At 33.2% G+C, this 22,121-nt stretch overlaps 1 long non-coding RNA gene across 2 annotated transcripts in view; it reads right to left on the bottom strand.

The window, feature by feature from the left end:
* Positions 1–19,902, bottom strand: part of LOC139896963 (uncharacterized) — a 28,680-nt gene extending 8,778 nt beyond the window's left edge. For both annotated transcript variants that reach the window (XR_011776399.1, XR_011776398.1), the window contains exon 1: positions 19,697–19,902. This is a non-coding gene — a long non-coding RNA (uncharacterized lncRNA). The remainder of the gene's footprint in view (positions 1–19,696) is intronic.
* Between the last annotated feature and the right edge of the window lie 2,219 nt (positions 19,903–22,121).

Genomic DNA, 22,121 nt, shown 5'->3' on the forward strand with positions numbered 1-22,121 from the left:
CCCGAACGAAAGTTGAGGGACTAAACTTGACAAGGGATCAAACCCTTGACTAGGTCAAAGGGTCAAACCCCTTTCACCCATTCATTTCCACCTCCATCTCTCTCTCTTTCTCTCTAGCAAGAACACACACACCCAAAACCAAATTCATTCAATCATCATCTAAATTCGATCTAGGAGGCTTACAACAAAATAAACTACATATTTGTGATCCTCTCTTCATCCTCTTCATTTTGGTACCAACTTCATCTCATTTGGGTAACTTTCTAAAATCACTAGATTTTGTGTTCTTGATGTTTTTAACTTATAAAAGTGTTAATTAGTGTCTATGGCTCAAGTCTAACACGAATATATGATTTATATGCTCGATCTCGTTGTTTTAGTGTAACTAGCACGAACTTGAATTTTGGTGTGTTGTTCTTGAATTTTGGATGATCATATGTTGTTAGATGTTAAAAGTTGATGTTTTAATTGTGTTACTGATAATGCTAAAAACGAACATATATTTCATAGCATTATTCCTCAAGAAAGACAAGCTTTTAGTTGCAATTGTTCTATTTACAAGTGATATTCGTTTAAATAATAAAATGTGAAGACAAAAGACAGATTCGACGATTTGAAGACGCAAACGACCAAAAAGCTCAAAAGAACAAAAGACAATCAAAAAGGTTCCAATTATTGATAAGAAACGTCTCAAAATCACAAGAGTACAAGATTCAAAATGCAAAGTACAAGATATTAAAATTGTACGCGAGGACGTTCGAAAATCCGGAACCGGGACCAGAGTCAATTCTTAACGCTCGACGCAACGGACTAAAAATTACAAGTTAACTATATATATAAATATAATATAATATATAATTAATTATATTAATTATATATATATTATATATATATATTTAAAACCGTCGGCAGCAGGAAACTCCAAGGGTGTAAACTGTAAATACCTCTCCGCGACTCGCGGAGTTTTAAGGGTATTTGGCCGCGAGTCGCGGAGCCCCAAATTTCAAGTCTGGCTATAAATCAACCCGAATTCTGATCAAAATATCATCATTTTTTTCTTCTCATTCATACGAAGTAATATATATTTATATTTATAATTTATATTTTAATTTTAATTATAATTCTAATAATAAGGGTATGTTAGCGAATGTTGTAAGGGTGTAAGTCGAAATTCTGTCCGTGTAACGCTACGCTATTTTTAATCATTGTAAGTTATGTTCAACCTTTTTATATTAATGTCTCGTAGCTAAGTTATTATTATGCTTGTTTAAAACGAAGTAATCATGATGTTAGGCTAATTATTAAAATTGGGTAATTGGGCTTTGTACCATAATTGGGGTTTGGACAAAAGAACGACACTTGTGGAAACTAGACTATGGGCTATTAATGGGCTTTATATTTGTTTAACTAAATGAAAGTTTGTTAATGTTAATATAAAGATTTACAATTGGGCGTCCCTATAAATTACCATATACACTCGATCGGACACGATGGGCGGGGTATTTATATGTACGAATAATCGTTCATTTAACCGGACACGGGAATGGATTAATAGCCACTAGAATAATTAAAACAGGGGTGAAATTACATTCAAGGGTAATTGGTGTAATTGTTAACAAAGTAGTAAAACCTTGGTTTACACGCAGTCGATAACCTGGTGTATTCATTAAACAAAGTATTAAAACCTTGTTACAATTCGAATCCCCAATTAGTTGGAATATTTATCTTCGGGTATAATAATAATTTGTCAAGGACACTTGCAATTTATATTTATGACTGATGGACTGTTATGGACAAAAACCAGACGGACATATTGAATAATCCAGGACAAAGGACAATTAACCCAAGGGCATAAAACTAAAATCAACACGTCAAACATCATGATTACGGAAGTTTAAATAAGCATAATTCTTTTATATCATATTTAATTTCCTTTATTTTATATTTAATTGCACTTCTAATTATCGCATTTTATTAATTGTTATTTTATTTTATCGCACTTTTAATTATCGTACTTTTTAATTATCGCAAGTTTATTTTATCGCACTTTTATTATTCGCAATTTCATTATCGTTATTTACTTTACGCTTTAATTTAAAGTCTTGTATTTATTTTATATTTTACATTAGGTTTTAACTGCGACTAAAGTTTTAAAATTGACAAACCGGTCATTAAACGGTAAAAACCCCTCTTTATAATAATAATATTACTTATATATATATTTGTATTTTTATAAAAGTAAACTAATATAGCGTTGAGCTTTGTTTAAAGATTTCCCTGTGGAACGAACCGGACTTACTAAAAACTACACTACTGTACGATTAGGTACACTGCCTATAAGTGTTGTAGCAAGGTTTAAGTATATCCATTCTATAAATAAATAAATATCTTGTGTAAAATTGTATCGTATTTAATAGTATTTCCTAGTAAAATATAAGCTATTTTATATACACCTCGTTGCACATCAAGTATTTTTGGCGCCGCTGCCGGGGAAAATCTTAAAAGCCGGAAGCGCAACGCTAATATATAAAAAAAAAAAAAACAAGATTTTTAGTTACTTTTATTAAAAATTTGCTTTTGTAGAAATACGTTTTAATTATTCAAAAATATAAAAAACAAAAATATAAGCATTTTTAAGATTTTGTTAAATATTTAAGTTTTATAAGTTTCTTTATTTTAGTTTATAAAAATATAAGTTTTAATTTTAATATCTTTTATTTAATTAAAAAAAAAAACAGAAAACAAAATAAAAAGAAAAAAAAAATAAAAAGAAAAACGCGTAAAAAGACAAAGCTGTCAACTGAATTCCTGAACCCCGCGACTTGCGGGGTTTTCCTCTTTATTTGCCGCGACTCGCGGAGACCCTCTGACACACGGACAAAAACCCTAATCACGGGTTATTTTTAATTATTATTATTATTAAAACCTAAATATTATTATTATTATTAATTTTAGTTTTATTTTTACTTTTTACTTTATATTTATGTATTTAGTATTAATTAAGTTTTTATTAAATTGTAAAATTAATAGTTTAGTAAAATAAATAATATAAAATAATATTTTTATAAAAATTGTACTTTTTACAATTTTTTTGTATATTTTTATATTTTGTACCTTTTTAATCGTTGTAGCGTAATATTTATATTTTTTAGCTCATATTTAATTTTAAACTTAGTTTTAGCTATAGTTATTTTTACTCCTAGATTTTTAGGCTTTGCCGTAGAATTCCTTAAGTGCTTTTTCTTTAGACTAAGATTTAGGTGCTTTAGAATTTTGCGACGCCTTTTTAAGTTTTAGTTTCTTTTTAAGTTATTTCCATTTGGAATTTAGTTTTTCCTTGTAAGCTTTAATATTTTTAGACCTTTTACTATGTATCAATTATCATTCCAATTAGTAATATCAATTTGCGATTATAATTTTAAGTTAGTTGTAGTAATAAGGTTAAATTAGTTAAGTATTTTTAAGTTTTTATAAGTTTCTTTTATTTTTCCGCCACCTTTTATTTTTCAACCATATTTTTTTTCTTTTTCGACCTTTTTCGACGAACTCTTTTTCTCTCTTGTTTCTCGCTATTCTAGTTTTTAGGACTTAGAATTTTATTCTACTTCTTATCTAAATTTCTTAAAATTACGAAAATTCATTTTGAGTGGTTAAATTGATAGACATCAAAATTTTCTGGTTCGTAGTAATAGTTGGATTTGTACGTGGACCGGGTTATTGGAGCCAAACAGTCCTCAATTATATTGAGACCAAACGAATCCTGCCCCTCTGCTGCATCTTTTGGCTATTCGAAACGTGGGCAAAATCAGAAAAGTCTATTAATTGGATAACTTATTATAATTTTTCTTTCCTTTTAAAAACTAATAGGATATTCAGTGAATGCACCGAGCAAGACGTTCATCACCTTTTGTACGTTCACCACCTGTAACTCGATCAAGACATCGTTTAACAAATATAACCGCCGTTGATTTTTCTTTAGAATCGTCATCCAGTCGACCAAGTACTTCAGTTCAAAATACCGATAATCCATTTTTTGAACCCGACCTCACAATTGAGAATCCAGAAAATATTCAGGAACGGTTCATAGATCCTGAACCATTAAACTTTCCTCCGGAACCACCAATCATTCAAACAGAGATTGTTGAGGAACGAACTATTAAATCAGAATCATCTAGTGATACCGATTCAACAAATTCAATTATGGAGAATCTGGAACCTTTAAGTATGGAAGACCGAATGAGAGCTAAACGCACTGGCCAAGGTCACGCAATTACTCATCCAGACATTAATGCGCCAGATTATGAAATCAAAGGACAAATTCTACACATGGTGACTAATCAATGCCAATTTAGTGGTGCGCCGAAGGAAGATCCAAATGAACATCTACGTACCTTTAATAGGATCTGCACACTATTTAAAATACGAGAAGTGGAGGATGAACAGATATATCTCATGTTATTTCCCTGGACTTTAAAGGGAGAAGCCAAAGATTGGTTGGAATCGTTACCTGAAGGGGCGATCGATACATGGGACGTTTTAATTGACAAATTTCTTAAACAATTTTTTCCTGCATCAAAAGCCGTAAGACTTCAAGCAGAAATTGTTACGTTCACACAGAAACCAAATGAAACTCTATATGAGGCGTGGACAAGATATGGAAAGTTGTTAAGAGGATGTCCGCAACATGGTTTAGACACCTGTCAAATAGTACAAATATTCTACCAAGGATGCGACATCACTACAAGGAAAGACATAGATATAGCAGCTGGTGGTTCTATTATGAAGAAAACCGAAACTGATGCTTACAAAATTATTGATAACACTGCTTCCCACTCACATGAGTGGCACCAAGAAAAAGATATCATTAGATCATCTAAAGCAGCTAGAGCCGATTCTTGCCATGACTTAGATTCCATTTCAGCAAAGATAGATGCTTTCGAGAGACGAATGGAAAAGATGACTAAGGATATTCATGCTATACGAATTAGTTGTGAGCAGTGTGGAGGACCACATTTGACAAAAGATTGTCTCAGTATTGAATTAACAATGGAACAAAGAGAGAATATTTCATACATAAACCAAAGGCCTGGAAATAATTATCAGAATAATTATCAACCGCCAAGACCGATTTACAATCAAAACCAGAATTATAACCGAAATATTCCATACAACAACCAACAAGGTCCTAGCAATCAACAAGTATCCAATAATACTTACAATCAGCAAAGACCGAATTTTCAAAACAAACCACCACAACAAACCGATGATAAAAAGCCAAATTTAGAAGATATGATGACGAAGCTAGTTGAAACTCAAACGCAGTTTTTCACATCTCAAAAACAAACCAATGAACAAAATGCTCAAGCATTTAGAAATCAACAAGCTTCTATTCAAAATCTGGAACAAGAAGTAAGTAACCTAGCAAGGTTAATAGGTGAAAGAAAACCGGGAAGTTTACCTAGTGATACAAATGCTAACCCCCGGAATGAAACAGCTAAAGCTATTACCACAAGAAGTGGTACAACACTTAAACCACCTGAAATACCTGTAACTTCTGATGAAACTATTCTTACTACACAAGAACCACAACCTGATCAAGATAAGGAAAAAGAACCAGTAGTTGAAAAGGTTAATGAAGATAACACAGTTAAGGATAAACCTTATGTTAAACCATACCAACCACCACTTCCTTATCCGAGTAAAATGAAGAAAGAAAAACTTGAAGCCGAGCAATCCAAATTCTTGGATATGTTTAAACAGATAAATGTAAATCTTCCTTTCATTGATGTGATTTCAGGAATGCCAAGATATGCTAAATTCTTGAAAGATCTAATCACGAATAGAAAGAAAATGGAAGAACTCTCGGCTGTTACTATGAATGCTAATTGTTCAGCAGTGCTGTTGAATAAGATACCAGAAAAACTATCTGATCCAGGAAGTTTCACAATTCCATGTTTTCTGGGTAGTCTTAGTTCAATAGAAGCATTGGCTGATTTAGGTGCTAGTATAAATTTAATGCCGTATTCACTATACGCTAAACTAGACCTTGGAGAATTAAAACCAACCAGAATAAGCATACAACTAGCCGATAGATCAATAAAATATCCTAGAGGGATAATGGAGAACATGCTAGTTAAAGTTGGTACTTTAGTATTTCCAGTAGATTTTGTTGTTTTAGACATGGAAGAAGATTCTCAAGTTCCTCTCATATTAGGAAGACCATTCTTAAACACGGCTAAAGCAATGATAGACGTGTTCGGTAAGAAACTGACCCTAAGTATAGAGGATGAGAGTGTTACCTTTTCAGTTGATAGAGCAATGCAACAACCACAATCTGCAGATGATACATGTTATTATATTCAAACTTTAGATGCACATGCAGAATTATTAGAAGAATTTCCAGAATTACAAGGAACAGGAGAATGTTCTTTAGGAGAAGGTAATGAACCAATTGATGAAGCTGAAATGTTAGCTACACTTATAGCTAATGGATATGAACCAACAACAGAAGAAATTCAAATGCTAAAAGAAGAAGACAGATATCGATATAAATCATCGATAGAAGAACCTCCGAAATTAGAGTTAAAGCCACTTCCAAACCATTTGGAATACGCTTATTTACATGGTGAATCTGAATTACCTGTAATAATATCGTCTTCTCTTACCGAAAATGAGAAATCACAACTCATTTCTGTGTTGAAAGCTCATAAACCAGCCATTGCATGGAAGATTCATGATATTAAAGGAATAAGTCCTTCGTATTGCACACATAAAATCCTTATGGAAGAAGGTCATAAAACGTATGTGCAACGCCAACGAAGACTAAATCCTAATATGCAAGATGTAGTTAAGAAAGAGATTATTAAACTGCTAGATGCAGGTTTGATATATCCAATCTCTGATAGTCCATGGGTAAGCCCAGTTCAATGCGTACCTAAGAAGGGTGGCATGACTGTCATCACAAATGAGAAAAATGAGCTTATTCCTACTAGGACTGTAACAGGATGGCGTGTATGTATTGATTATAGAAAATTAAATGACGCCACCAGAAAAGATCACTTTCCCTTACCTTTCATAGATCAAATGTTGGAAAGATTAGCCGGAAATAGTTACTATTGTTTTCTAGATGGATTTTCCGGATATTTTCAAATTCCAATAGCACCCGAAGATCAAGAGAAAACCACATTCACATGCCCTTATGGTACTTTTGCTTACAAAAGAATGCCATTTGGACTTTGTAACGCCCCTGCAACCTTTCAAAGGTGTATGATGGCGATTTTTCACGACATGATAGAAGAATGCATGGAAGTATTCATGGATGACTTTTCAGTCTTCGGTGATACATTTAAATCATGTCTAGTTAATCTGGAACGAATGCTAATTAGATGCGAAAAATCAAATCTAGTACTTAATTGGGAGAAATGCCATTTCATGGTTAAAGAAGGCATCGTTCTTGGACATAAAATTTCAAAAGAAGGAATTGAAGTGGATAGAGCTAAAGTAGATGTAATTGCTAAACTTCCACATCCCACAAATGTTAGAGGAGTTAGGAGTTTTCTAGGGCATGCCGGTTTTTACCGACGTTTCATAAAAGATTTTTCTAAAATTGCCACTCCTATGAATAAACTCCTAGAAAAAGATGCGCCATTCATCTTTTCAGATGAATGTATCAAATCTTTTAATATTCTTAAAGAAAAACTCACTAATGCACCGATCATGATAACACCAAATTGGAATCTACCATTTGAACTAATGTGCGATGCAAGTGATTTTGCAATGGGAGCCGTTTTAGGACAAAGGATTGAAAAACGATTTCAACCTATATATTATGCTAGTAAGACATTACAAGGAGCACAAACGAACTATACAACTACTGAAAAAGAACTCCTTGCTATTGTCTTTGCTTTTGACAAATTTCGATCATATCTCGTTCTAGCAAAAACGGTGGTCTATACCGACCATTCTGCTCTTAGATACCTATTTTCAAAACAAGATGCTAAACCAAGATTAATCCGTTGGATCTTACTCTTACAAGAGTTTGATATTGAAATCCGAGATAAAAAAGGAGCAGAAAATCTCGCCGCTGATCATCTTTCTCGTCTTGAAAATCCCGAATTAGAAGTTCTGAATGAATCGGCCATACAAGACAACTTTCCTGATGAATATCTATTGAAGATAGATTATAAAGAAATCCCATGGTTTGCAGACTATGCAAACTACTTAGTTTGTGGATTCCTTGAAAAAGGATTATCGTACCAAAGACGAAAGAAATTCTTCAGTGATATAAAACACTATTTCTGGGAAGATCCACATCTGTTTAAAAGTTGTCCCGATGGAATAATACGCCGATGTGTATTTGGAGATGAAGCTAGTAAAATTTTAAACCATTGTCACACAGGACCAACAGGAGGGCATTATGGGCCTCAACTAACAGCAAGAAAAGTTTATGAAGCTGGATTCTATTGGCCTACAATTTACAAAGACGCACACCTTCTTTGCAAATCCTGTGATGCATGTCAAAGGGCCGGAAGAATAAGTCAACGTGATGAAATGCCACAAAATGTCATCCAAGTATGTGAAGTATTTGACATTTGGGGTATTGACTTTATGGGTCCATTTCCAAAATCTCATAATAATCTATATATACTCGTAGCCATTGATTATGTATCTAAATGGGCGGAAGCACAAGCTCTCCCAACTAACGATGCACGAGTTGTAGTCAACTTTTTAAAACGTCTTTTTGCAAGGTTTGGAACACCGAAAGCTTTAATAAGTGATCGGGGTACTCATTTCTGTAATAATCAACTTGAGAAAGTTCTTAAAAGATATGGAGTAACTCATAAAATCTCCACCGCATATCATCCACAAACAAGTGGACAAGTTGAAAATACAAACCGAGCTTTAAAACGTATTCTAGAGAAAACCGTAGGATCAAATCCGAAGGAATGGTCCATTAAATTGGAGGATGCACTCTGGGCTTTTAGAACAGCCTACAAAACTCCAATTGGAACCACACCTTTTAGACTTGTGTATGGAAAAGCATGTCATCTTCCAGTAGAAATTGAACACAAAGCATTTTGGGCTTTGAAGACATGTAATCTTGATTTACATGAAGCCGGATGTCTACGATTAAGTCAACTAAACGAATTAGAAGAATTAAGACATGAAGCATACGAAAATTCGTTAATCTATAAAGAAAGAACGAAGAAATGGCATGATAAAAGAATCAGAAGTTCAAAAGAATTTAAAGAAGGAGACAGAGTTCTTCTTTTCAATTCACGATTCAAGCTATTTCCTGGAAAATTGAAATCAAGATGGTCTGGACCATTCATAGTCAAAAGAGTTTTCCCATACGGAACGATAGAATTAATAAATTCAAATGGGATTGAATTTAAAGTTAATGGTCACAGAGTTAAACATTACATACAGGGTCCGATGGAAGTCGACAACGAAGTTAATCACAATTTCGACACCACAGCTAACTGAGTGTGGGGAGAATCAAGTCTTTAAAGGATAATATGTATTTCTGTTAGAGTTAGATTGTCTGTTTTCGTGTAGTTCTCGAAAATGGAACACGTATGGTCTTTCCCTAGCAGACCCTAAAGAACTAGTCTTCTCCCCCCATTCTGAATTTTTATTTTTTTTAGGTTTTTACGAAATGAAGACTGCCTGTGAACTAAACCATGGTCTAATGCTACACGCTTTGATCACTAAAAGAAATAATGACATACTACCGAGTGAAATAGTATCAGTAATCAGAGAAAGAATGGACGGAGTTAGAAAAGGATCCAGATGCGAAGATAATAAGTTACAATTTGGTAAAGGAAAATCAAAATCCGCAGTGAAAAGAAGAGCACGACACCTAGAAAAATGTCATAAATGCGGAAAATGGTCACATGGAGGTAAATGTTCAAATAATCAAACCTATTCAAATACCGAATTTGTTACTTTATGCAGAGACGGACCGTTCATATGTTTAGAAGAAAAGACAATGAATGCTCGAGGTTACGCCTATGCAGCCATGGAAAACCAATTAAACCGACTATCTTATGAATATAATAGATCATATAACTAAGAAATCTATTTCACAGGTATGTCTGTACAGTTTTTATTTTTATTTTTATTTTTAACCTTTTGATAATAAACGCTAATTTGTTCGCTAAAAAGTATTAAATTGGTATTAAATAAAATTAGGTTTGGCGACCGAAATTATTGATATCATTCAAAAATTTATTACATCACTGCGAAATTTAACGTTTATTCTTAAGGTATAAATATCTTTAATCAATCAAACCAAAATATTTCAAAAATTCGTCATGAGTTAAATTAGGTCTTGGAACCGAAATTACTTTACCGAAAAGAGGGGCGCATATTTTTGATAATATTTGATTGATTAAAGTGGGATAAAAAGACAAAAAGATTTTTAATTTTATTATGTTTTTAAACTTAATATTTAAATCTTAAATTAATATTGTAAACTTTGTAAAAACAATATATTTAAAATTGTAAATATTTGAAAAATTAATATAAGTTTGATATGAATTTATAAATTTTTAAATTAAGTTTGGTGTGAATTTTTAATTTTTAAAATATGAAATTTTAATTTTATGCATTTTAAATTTTGAGTTTGGTGTGAATTTTTAATTTTGAATTTTATATTTAAGTTGTGTGAATTTAAAAACAAAAATTTACTTTATCTCATTAAGTTAAGAATATGATTTTTAAAATTCGTCGTAAGTTGAAGACTAGGTCTTTGAACCGAAATTGCTTTACCCGAGGGAGGGACGAGAACTTTTATTATCATTATTTTTAATCTTATTGATTTAAAGTATGCCAAAAACATTAAAAAAACCCAAAAAAATCTTAGCTTTTAAAACAATCGCTACAAAAAGACAAATTTTAAAATTTTGTCGAGGGACAGACTAGGACATCGATCCGAAACGACCTCGTCCTAAATAACAAGGGAAACAAAATTTTAAAATTAATTTCTTAATTGTGTTATAAGTTAAAGATTATATAAAAAAAAAAAAAAAAAAAAGGTAAACTCCGCGACTCGCGGAGTTTTCAGTGAAAAACCTCCGCGACTCGCGGAGGGACAAAATTACAGAAAAAAAAATAAAACTAGCTGCACGATCAGTTCACTCCCACAAACAAAAACACAGCAAAAATACTGCGAAAACACCTCGAAAAAACCCGAAAATCACCCCCAAAAATCTCAATTTTTAACCGTTAATCACCAAATTTTTTGCTAAAATCATGTTGAGAAGGATGATATCTAAGAACTACTCAAGAAAAACGGTAAATTTCTACACCTAAACACCATTTAATTCGAATTTTAGTGTTCTTGAGCTATTTTTCCCCAATTTGATTTTGATGCTTTTTAGTGTAATTAGACTTAAATTGTTTATGTATTATGCTTGTATAACCTAGATTGATGCTGTTTAACATAATTAGAAGCCTTAAACTTCAAATTTTGAATAATCTAGGGTTTGTGTTCTTGAGCAATTTGGGACTTTTTGATATAAACAGGTTATGGACGATTTTTGTCATGAATTGTTGCTAAATTGAGTAGTGTAACATGTCTAGGTAGTTAAATGATCCAAACTTTGAGCCTAAACATGATTTTGAGAATTAAAGTGGACTTTTTCAAGTCCAAAATTCATGAACTTGATTTTTGAAAGATAATGCCATTTGAGACTTGTTTATTTGCTAGTAATGATTATTTTGACATGTTATTTGAGTTGAATGCTTATAAACTTGGCGAAAATTTTCGTATATGCTTATTTGAAAAAGTGTAGATTTGATAAAAATGTGAAAATAAGCTTAAGTTTGATATAAATTGATAATGTCATTGTAATTATTTTGATTGATGATTTTGCTGACACTAATGCATATTTGGATGCACAAAATTTGTGTTTGATGTGTTTTGCAGAATGAAAGGGGTGAATCTTCATCCCAAGCCCGCCATGCTCCTGCTGAGAACTTGGAACAACAGGAGGTAGATAACTACTACAAGCAGGATGTACCTCATCCAGTCATGACCTTTTCAGATATGCACTTGGAACAGTTGCACCCGAACCTGAGATTTGACAGACTTTGGATAGATTATCCAAAATATCAACGGGGTTTGCATACTCTTCACTCTAAGGTTGTTGAGGTACCGAGGGTCATAGAATGGGGACCCTTGGAAGCTGTAGAATTGGCCGGGCCAATTAGGGAATTACTGGTACAGAGGTATGGTAATTCTTCTTTTAATGACTGGATATGTTTATTCACCATACGCAGACCTGTATATAAAGTATGGTGTGAAGAGTTGTTATGTAGTATAGAGTTGAATGATCGGGTAGCTAGTTTAACCGATCGTTCTTTTATTAGATTTTTGTTAGGCGGTTCGATGCGCCACATGTCTTTACTGGACATGGCTCAGGCTTTACGTATATATACGCCTGAGGAGTTAGCGTCTGCCGATTGTAGAGGATTGATACTAAACGGTAGAAAGATAGATGAGAATTTTGATACACACGGTGTGTGGAGTCAAATGACAAGCCACCACCGTTTCAAAGGGGGAAACTACTCTTATTTGGATATAGATAGAGCCGAATTAAGAGTAATACATAGGTTTTTAGCTAATTCGATTACACAAAGGGGTAAAAACAAAGAAAAGGTAAATGAACAAGATTTGTTTTACCATATGTGTATTCGAGACCCACACAGCGCTGTAAGTATACCATATTGTGTGGGTTATTATTTATCAGCTATGGTTCGAGGGATGCGTCCACATAGCATAATAGGAGGTGGTATTTTTATTACTTTGATTGGTGAATATCTCGGTGTGGATATAAGTCGGGGGGGATTATTAGTAGAAGAGCCGGAACCCCGCGACACTATAGGTTTAAATGTATACCATGGTGCGAAAGTGTTGAAGCGGCGAAATAACGCCGCAGTACGATACAATGGTAGACATCCACAGGTAGAGAGAAACCAGGAACAAGGTAATGTAGGAGGGGGGAATGAGATGCAAGAAATGCATAGGTTTATAGCTTCTCAGGAATACGAAAATGCTAGACAGAGAGCATTTGAAGATTGGCAAGTTCATCAGAACCAGATCATAGCGCATTGCCAACATATAGGTAGAAACTATATTCCTACACCGAAACCCGTCTTCCCTCCTTGGTCGATAGAGATGCAGCCACCATATCCTACGTATGACCCTGCCGAAGCATTCTATAGCACTTATGGTTATGCGTGGAACCCCTATTGGTACCAATATCATCCTTAGTTTACTTTTTTTTTATTATTATTATTTTGTAATTTGTAATTATTTATACATTTAATATTTTTGTTAATATTGTAATCATTTTTATAATTTCTAACTTTTATTCTTAGATTTTAATAATTTTTGAATGTGGGGTAATATACCAAACTTCAAAAATATGTATATATGTTTGCAGTTTATCTTATGTATACAACAAGGTAAAACAACGCATTTTCAAAGACTGGCATTAAGTTCAGCAAAAGCAAGTAATTTTGACGACAATGATGCAAAATATATGTGAAATAACAACAAGATGGAATGAACAAATGATGTGCACCATTTATCATTCAGCAAACAAACGCCAATATATTTGGAAACTTTGGTAAAAATTTAATCATTTTCACACAAATCACCCTCAATAATTTAAATTGTTACTGATTTCTTGCAAATGAGGGCATTGCAAGATCTTAAGTGTGGGAAGGGGTTAAATTCTTTCGGATTTTAAAATTTTTATATTAAACACTTGGTTACCATTAAAAATACTAGTAAAGCAGTAGTTGTATTAGAATCTAGTGCTCTCTGATAAAAAAGAACAGCACTAGTCTTATATACTGACTACCCAATTCTAGTAAAATTTTTCAATTAAATGAATTCAAATCATGTTTATACATATTTATGAACGATAAAACTAGGTTTTAACACCGAAATTATTGTTACCTCGGAAAGGACATAAATTGAGAAACAAACTAAAATGTTAAAATTCATTTAAAATGGAATAGAGGACGATAAAAAGAAAAATAAAAAGCCAAGTGTGGGAAAATTTACCAAGTTATTTTAAACATATGTCACATATATTTGTAACAAATAACTGAAAATACTTTTGCTTTGAACTAAACTAAACTGTTTTACCCGATGAAAGAAAAGAAGAGATGGATCTACACGATGAATCAATTCCATCATTAAAAGGAAGTAAAGTCTTCCGAAAAAGACACGCGCTTCTTGATTTAGGTCATGAAGTTGTCGTTCAGACCAGCTGTAGGTTGACGAAAAATCTAGAAAAGTCATCACTAAAATCAGCAGGAAATCCACGGACCTCAGCATTAAACAGGGTCGCCAAGTGGTCAGATTTATCCTAACCATGAGAAGGATTTATCTCGTACAATGGGGAGGCACCGTGCAAATTAGCTGGATAAGACTAATGAATCAGATCCCCAGAAAGGATAATCTCCTTAAAGATTAAAAATCAGCTTTTAAGACTGATATTACTCAATCCTAGAGATTGACCTTAAAGATTGAGAATTACAAACTCATGGAATTCAATGATATCTAAACTCGAGCTTGAACGAGAAAATATTTTGATCAAAATTATAAACCGATTTGTTTTCTGAAAACCCTATTTTCAATGCGTTCATTACCATTGAACGTAAAATCCTAGGAATTCACCTGGAATTCATTAGGTCACCTGAACTAAATCGGGTGTCAACCGTAAGAACGGTGGTTGCATAACATGGTCAAAGACAGGACCTTGTGCCAGACCGACAAATTATAAGGGTGAACTTTACTATTGCTCCTACCAAGGATAGTAATTGCGTCCGACACGTTATAGACCATAATCAAAAGCATGTCACGGGACATTGCCTTAAACAGTTGCTTGTTCAACGCTTTCCTTTACAACCGGACGGTAGTTTGCCGAAAGGTAATATACGGAACAAGTAAACTGGACGTGTTGCTTTCCAAATACAAGGTTAGCAAGTGGGTGACACAAAACCGCAAGTTTTGAGCTAAAATTTTCAAATCTGAAACCCACCAAACCCACAAAAATATTTTGCAAACACCGGTAAAGGGTTATTCCGGAAAACTTATCTAGGGTAAAAAAAAAAAAAAAAAAAAAAAAACTAGATTTAATTTTCAAAAGATCAAATGTTTTCATAAAGATCCAATTTCCTTAATGGATCTAAATTTTTATAGTCATGTGGGACTGTAAACCATATCGTTACTACCATTGTTTATACCGCCGTATAGAAATCACTGATGTACAAAGTGTGAAGAATAAAGAAGTGATTCTAGTATTTCAAGACAATATTGCTTGAGGACAAGCAATGCTCAAGTGTGGGAATATTTGATAATGCTAAAAACGAACATATATTTCATAGCATTATTCCTCAAGAAAGACAAGCTTTTAGTTGCAATTGTTCTATTTACAAGTGATATTCGTTTAAATAATAAAATGTGAAGACAAAAGACAGATTCGACGATTTGAAGACGCAAACGACCAAAAAGCTCAAAAGAACAAAAGACAATCAAAAAGGTTCCAATTATTGATAAGAAACGTCTCAAAATCACAAGAGTACAAGATTCAAAACGCAAAGTACAAGATATTAAAATTGTACGCGAGGACGTTCGAAAATCCGGAACCGGGACCAGAGTCAATTCTTAACGCTCGACGCAACGGACTAAAAATTACAAGTTAACTATATATATAAATATAATATAATATATAATTAATTATATTAATTATATATATATTATATATATATATTTAAAACCGTCGGCAGCAGGAAACTCCAAGGGTGTAAACTGTAAATACCTCTCCGCGACTCGCGGAGTTTTAAGGGTATTTGGCCGCGAGTCGCGGAGCCCCAAATTTCAAGTCTGGCTATAAATCAACCCGAATTCTGATCAAAATATCATCATTTTTTTCTTCTCATTCATACGAAGTAATATATATTTATATTTATAATTTATATTTTAATTTTAATTATAATTCTAATAATAAGGGTATGTTAGCGAATGTTGTAAGGGTGTAAGTCGAAATTCTGTCCGTGTAACGCTACGCTATTTTTAATCATTGTAAGTTATGTTCAACCTTTTTATATTAATGTCTCGTAGCTAAGTTATTATTATGCTTGTTTAAAACGAAGTAATCATGATGTTAGGCTAATTATTAAAATTGGGTAATTGGGCTTTGTACCATAATTGGGGTTTGGACAAAAGAACGACACTTGTGGAAACTAGACTATGGGCTATTAATGGGCTTTATATTTGTTTAACTAAATGAAAGTTTGTTAATGTTAATATAAAGATTTACAATTGGGCGTCCCTATAAATTACCATATACACTCGATCGGACACGATGGGCGGGGTATTTATATGTACGAATAATCGTTCATTTAACCGGACACGGGAATGGATTAATAGCCACTAGAATAATTAAAACAGGGGTGAAATTACATTCAAGGGTAATTGGTGTAATTGTTAACAAAGTAGTAAAACCTTGGTTTACACGCAGTCGATAACCTGGTGTATTCATTAAACAAAGTATTAAAACCTTGTTACAATTCGAATCCCCAATTAGTTGGAATATTTATCTTCGGGTATAATAATAATTTGTCAAGGACACTTGCAATTTATATTTATGACTGATGGACTGTTATGGACAAAAACCAGACGGACATATTGAATAATCCAGGACAAAGGACAATTAACCCAAGGGCATAAAACTAAAATCAACACGTCAAACATCATGATTACGGAAGTTTAAATAAGCATAATTCTTTTATATCATATTTAATTTCCTTTATTTTATATTTAATTGCACTTCTAATTATCGCATTTTATTAATTGTTATTTTATTTTATCGCACTTTTAATTATCGTACTTTTTAATTATCGCAAGTTTATTTTATCGCACTTTTATTATTCGCAATTTCATTATCGTTATTTACTTTACGCTTTAATTTAAAGTCTTGTATTTATTTTATATTTTACATTAGGTTTTAACTGCGACTAAAGTTTTAAAATCGACAAACCGGTCATTAAACGGTAAAAACCCCTCTTTATAATAATAATATTACTTATATATATATTTGTATTTTTATAAAAGTAAACTAATATAGCGTTGAGCTTTGTTTAAAGATTTCCCTGTGGAACGAACCGGACTTACTAAAAACTACACTACTGTACGATTAGGTACACTGCCTATAAGTGTTGTAGCAAGGTTTAAGTATATCCATTCTATAAATAAATAAATATCTTGTGTAAAATTGTATCGTATTTAATAGTATTTCCTAGTAAAATATAAGCTATTTTATATACACCTCGTTGCACATCAGTTACTAGCATCACTAGCTTCAATTTGATGTGTAGGTTGCCTTAGAAAACTTCATGAACTTGATTAGTGATTTTGGTGAATTTGGGTTAGGGTTTGATGAACTTGAAATGGACTTTTGATGCATTGAATGCCATGGATTATTATTGGTAAGTGTTTAGTTGGATTGTATGCTTGATTACCTTCGAAACGGCATATCATTCATGTAAATTGGTTGCCCGAATCATTGAATTGCATTTATGAACTTGTATGCGGTTAATGTTAAGCATTAGATGCGGTTTTGGTTGTTGTAATAGGTAGATTGATTGATGAAATGTGTTTAGTTGTTTTCCTCGTCAAATTACCTTCCCAACGGTATAAGATATTTGTCTTGATTGTTTGCGGATCATAAATGGTGATTGTTTGAAGTTAGGTTCGTGCATAAAACTTAAAAACTGCCAGAATTATCTGCACAGGTACCCGCGCGGCGCGCCATATACCCGCGCGGCGCGCCGATTGGGTCTGTCCAACTTGGTCAATTTTCGAATAATGTTTGCTATGCTACGCACCTCCGATTCACATGTAACTTGTCCTAGCATGCTCATACATGATTAAAAACCTCAGAAAAATAGTTCGGGACACGACCCGAACGTGTTGACTTTTTCGTTGACTTTGACCGACCAAAGTTTGACTTTTTGTCAAACTTAACCAAATGATTTTTGCAACCTTCCTAACTTGTTTATATACTTGTATCTTGCATGAAACTTGACAATTTGATTTCACATGCTAAATAATCGAGTCGTAACGAGCCATAGGACTAATTGAACATCTTTGACCTATCGTGTTTATCGTTATTAATACAACCTGTTTGTTTAGGTCAAGACTAGCATTGTTCTTTGCACACGTTACTTGTCGAAGTACTTTTTGGTTCGTGCATACAAGGTGAGATTATAGTCCCACTTTTACTCTTTTAAACTTACTTTTGGGATGAGAAAACATAAACGATTCTTTTGAACTAAGTGAACACAAGAACGGGAAAACAAACATTCTACATACGAGTTTAGAACGAAAATCCTCAATCCGATTATCATTAGTTACATCAGATGGTGTAAGCGAGAACTTATGTTATATGGCCATATGGGTTTGACAAACCCTCATTCAAACGGTTCGCTACCGTTTACGAATGAAATATATTTTCGGGAACAGTGTTGTTCTAGCACTAATTGATGGGGTATTCAACGGACGGAACGTTAAGCTTTGATAATTGGGTGCTCGTGAATATTAACTTTTAGAATGTACTATGGCTTTATCGATGTTGCAAATCTTGTGGTTCAACTTACTATTACTCATTTACTTATTTAAACCTATGATTTCACCAACGTTTTCGTTGACAGTTTCTCTATGTTTTTCTCAGGTCCTTGAACTTAGGTGATACATGCTTCCGCTCATACTATTTGATACTTGCATTGGATGTCGAGTATACTTGCATACGTGGAGCGTCTTTTTGACTACTTTTAATCGTGTCGCATGTGTTTCATACAAACTTTAAACATTGTTATGTACTTGTTATGGAAACTACTTTTGTAAACTTTGAAACACCCTTATTTATGAAATGAATGCGACATACTTTTCGGTCAAACTTTGTTATAAAGACTTACGACCATGTAATGGGACCATACGTAGATGACGCCGTCATTTGACGATTTGTCGGGGTCGCTACAATAATAACCTAGGCAGGTATCCTGCACCTAAATTACGAATGTTAATATAAAAGTGTGACTTAATTTAGTTCTACTGTCGTAAAACTAAAGTAACGCTTGGTTTCCTGCATGTAAATTAAGTACACGATTAATCAACTTCAAACTACTTTGAATTATAATCAAACTTAGGTTATTTTGGTGTTCCTTAATATCCACACAATTATGTAAGAAAATCAATCGTTTAATCGCTAAACGTCTTATAGTTTGGTGTCCCTATATAATCAAGGCATTCCTAAATTATTCATCAATAACCTAGTAAAAATCACCAATCAAACTAACTTTTGTTAAACAATTAATAATATCCGCGATAAACAAATCAACAAGCTTTAATAACGGTCATTCGTTAGTTAGAAATAAACCAAGCAATTTAATCAATTATAATAAACCATAAAATAATAATTCTATCACCTAGGTTCAATCATCTAAGTGAATAAGTGAATACATAGAGATTAACACAAATAATTAAAACACCAATAATTACTCATTCGCATAGACACAAATAATAAATCAACGTAACAATGATAAATATGTGTTCATAAGCAATAATCAAAATATGAGTTATAATCTTGAAATATAAAATAACAATAAAAATTACCCCTCTGTTCTTGTTTGTCGACTATAAACATGCCAAGAGGGGTCCCAAATAACCTTGCTGTACACCAACGCAGCCAACAACAACAACAACAACAATTAGATTATTTTACTCCTTTCTTTTTGTTGTGTGTCGAAAGAAACCAACCCCCAAAGTGGGTTCCTTCAGCACCTCCCAGCCGTACCAACAATTAAAAGTAGAGAAAAAAATATAATATAAAACCTAATCTAATACTCTTCCAAATGACACGATACAGGGAGTATATATATAATATAATACGAGTAATACGTCTATTGTACGGAGCAAGTTATGACTTATGAGATGAGGCCCATATAAAATTAAAATTACAGTAATAAAAGTGATCCTTTATACTCCCTTTTGTCGGCTAGGATGATTTAGCATCTACAGATTTCAACAGGCCCATTAAGAGGATTTGGCCCTACTGCAGCTGAAACACTTCTCGTGACAAACAACCTCGCGACCGCGAGGTTATTATTTCTCGAAACCTGATCTTCTGTCTAAATCTCGCGCTAGTAGCTCAACTTTCGCACTCGGAACCAATGCCTCACGACCGGTACAACCTCCCTCGCGGTCGCGAAATACAAAAGAACAACAGCTCGACTTTGATTTACTTTCTCAACTAGAAATCGTCACTCTAAGCGTCGTTTTGAGCTTAATTCTTGCCAAAGTCTGTATAAAAGTCAACCATTTCTCGAACATAAATAAAAGTCAACCATTTCTCGAACATAAAACACCATTTTAATCACAAACTCTTCAAAATTTATCAAAAGTAATAGCGATGGAAATCTATAACGCGAGTAAAAATATTTATAAATTGAGTGTAATCACTTATCATTGTCAACCTACAATTTGGAACAACCAAACGGAATTTATAAACTAGTAGTATTTTAATTAGGGCAAAATATTTACAGCAAGTGGAACGTGTTCTAATTTTTCCCCGTAAAATGCTACCACCATTTTGTGTAGATATGTACAAAATATATGTATCATATTTTGATAAAATTACGCGGATAGTGCCTCTCATTACTCAATATGTACGCGTAGTCTTAGAACCTTTTTTTTTGCATTGATAGTCCTTTAAATTTTTACGAAGTAATTTTCTATGGCTCGTCATTTTGTCAAGAAATCATTGTATTTCTACTTTAAATCATGGAATGTGGGTAACATGTGAAGGCGAGAGGGTCAATTTATCTATCCATTCCATTTACCAAACATCAAACCCGGAATTCATCTATCCATTCCATTTACGAAATGCCAAACGCCAAGAAATCTTGATACCTCACATTGGCTCCCCATAGCAGGTAAACATTGATTATCGGGAACCCATGTGTCACCTTGACGCCAGATAAAACACCTTCCACTGTAAATTCCTAGTTAGGCTCAAGAGAAAATAATTTAGTCTGAGACCTATAACTTCACTATGAACTTCTAAAATCGTAATACCTTATGAACAATAAATGTAGATCATAAATTTTTTGTCAAATCACTAAATCAAGGTCAACACATAATAAAAATTATGTTTGTTAGTGATATTTTGTAAGTCTCTAGTTTATATCGAGTTTGTATTATTATTTCAGTAATTTCGTGTTCGATATTATTGTAAATAAATGGACAATGGATTTTTGGATATTTGTATTGTATGTTACTTGAATGATAGTGTTTGATGGAGTACATGTTTATATAATTGTTAATTGTTTAAGTAATGAGGTTGTTTAAGTAATGAGATTGTTAAAGTTAAATCAGAAGTTAAACTGAATGGTCATTCGCATGAAACTCATAGACTTTCGCACAAATGAACGACTCTCTCACATGAGTGAATTAAGCCGGGTGGAATATTATAAGTAAACTGTTCTTCACACATAGGGGTCAGACCTTCGTACGAAAGTCAGAGACTTCCGCACTAAGGAGAGCTGACAGTATATAAATAAGAGTTATGAGTTTCATTCAAGAGTTGCACAATTCTACACAAACCTTAGCCATTTTCTCTTCACGTTTTTCATCAAAGTTCATTCCCAACCCCAATAAGAACTTAAGGCATCGTTCTAATATGTGGAGACCGATTTCCCAAAGGAGTTTGACATTTCTCAAATAATGAGATGGGCAGACAGATGTAGCCCAAAATACATTTGATAAATTTTAATTTGACAACATACACCTCGCTTCTCCAAAGAGAGTTATGTTCATCCGTATGGCAGTGTCATTCTCTTGTGGTGTATACAACAACAACAACAACAACAGCAGCAGCAGCAGTAGCAGCAGCAGCAGCAGCAATAGCAGCAGCAGCAGCAGAACAACAAGTTTTAGCGTTTTTCATCTTTTAGGTGAAATGCTCTTATGTTATTCAAGTTTTTTGTTTTCCACTAAAAAAAAAAAGTTGGGCTGCTGTAGTGGTCATGCTTTTATTATA

Source organism: Rutidosis leptorrhynchoides, chromosome 3 (assembly GCF_046630445.1).
Source record: "Rutidosis leptorrhynchoides isolate AG116_Rl617_1_P2 chromosome 3, CSIRO_AGI_Rlap_v1, whole genome shotgun sequence".
NCBI classification, from domain to species: Eukaryota; Viridiplantae; Streptophyta; class Magnoliopsida; order Asterales; family Asteraceae; genus Rutidosis; species Rutidosis leptorrhynchoides.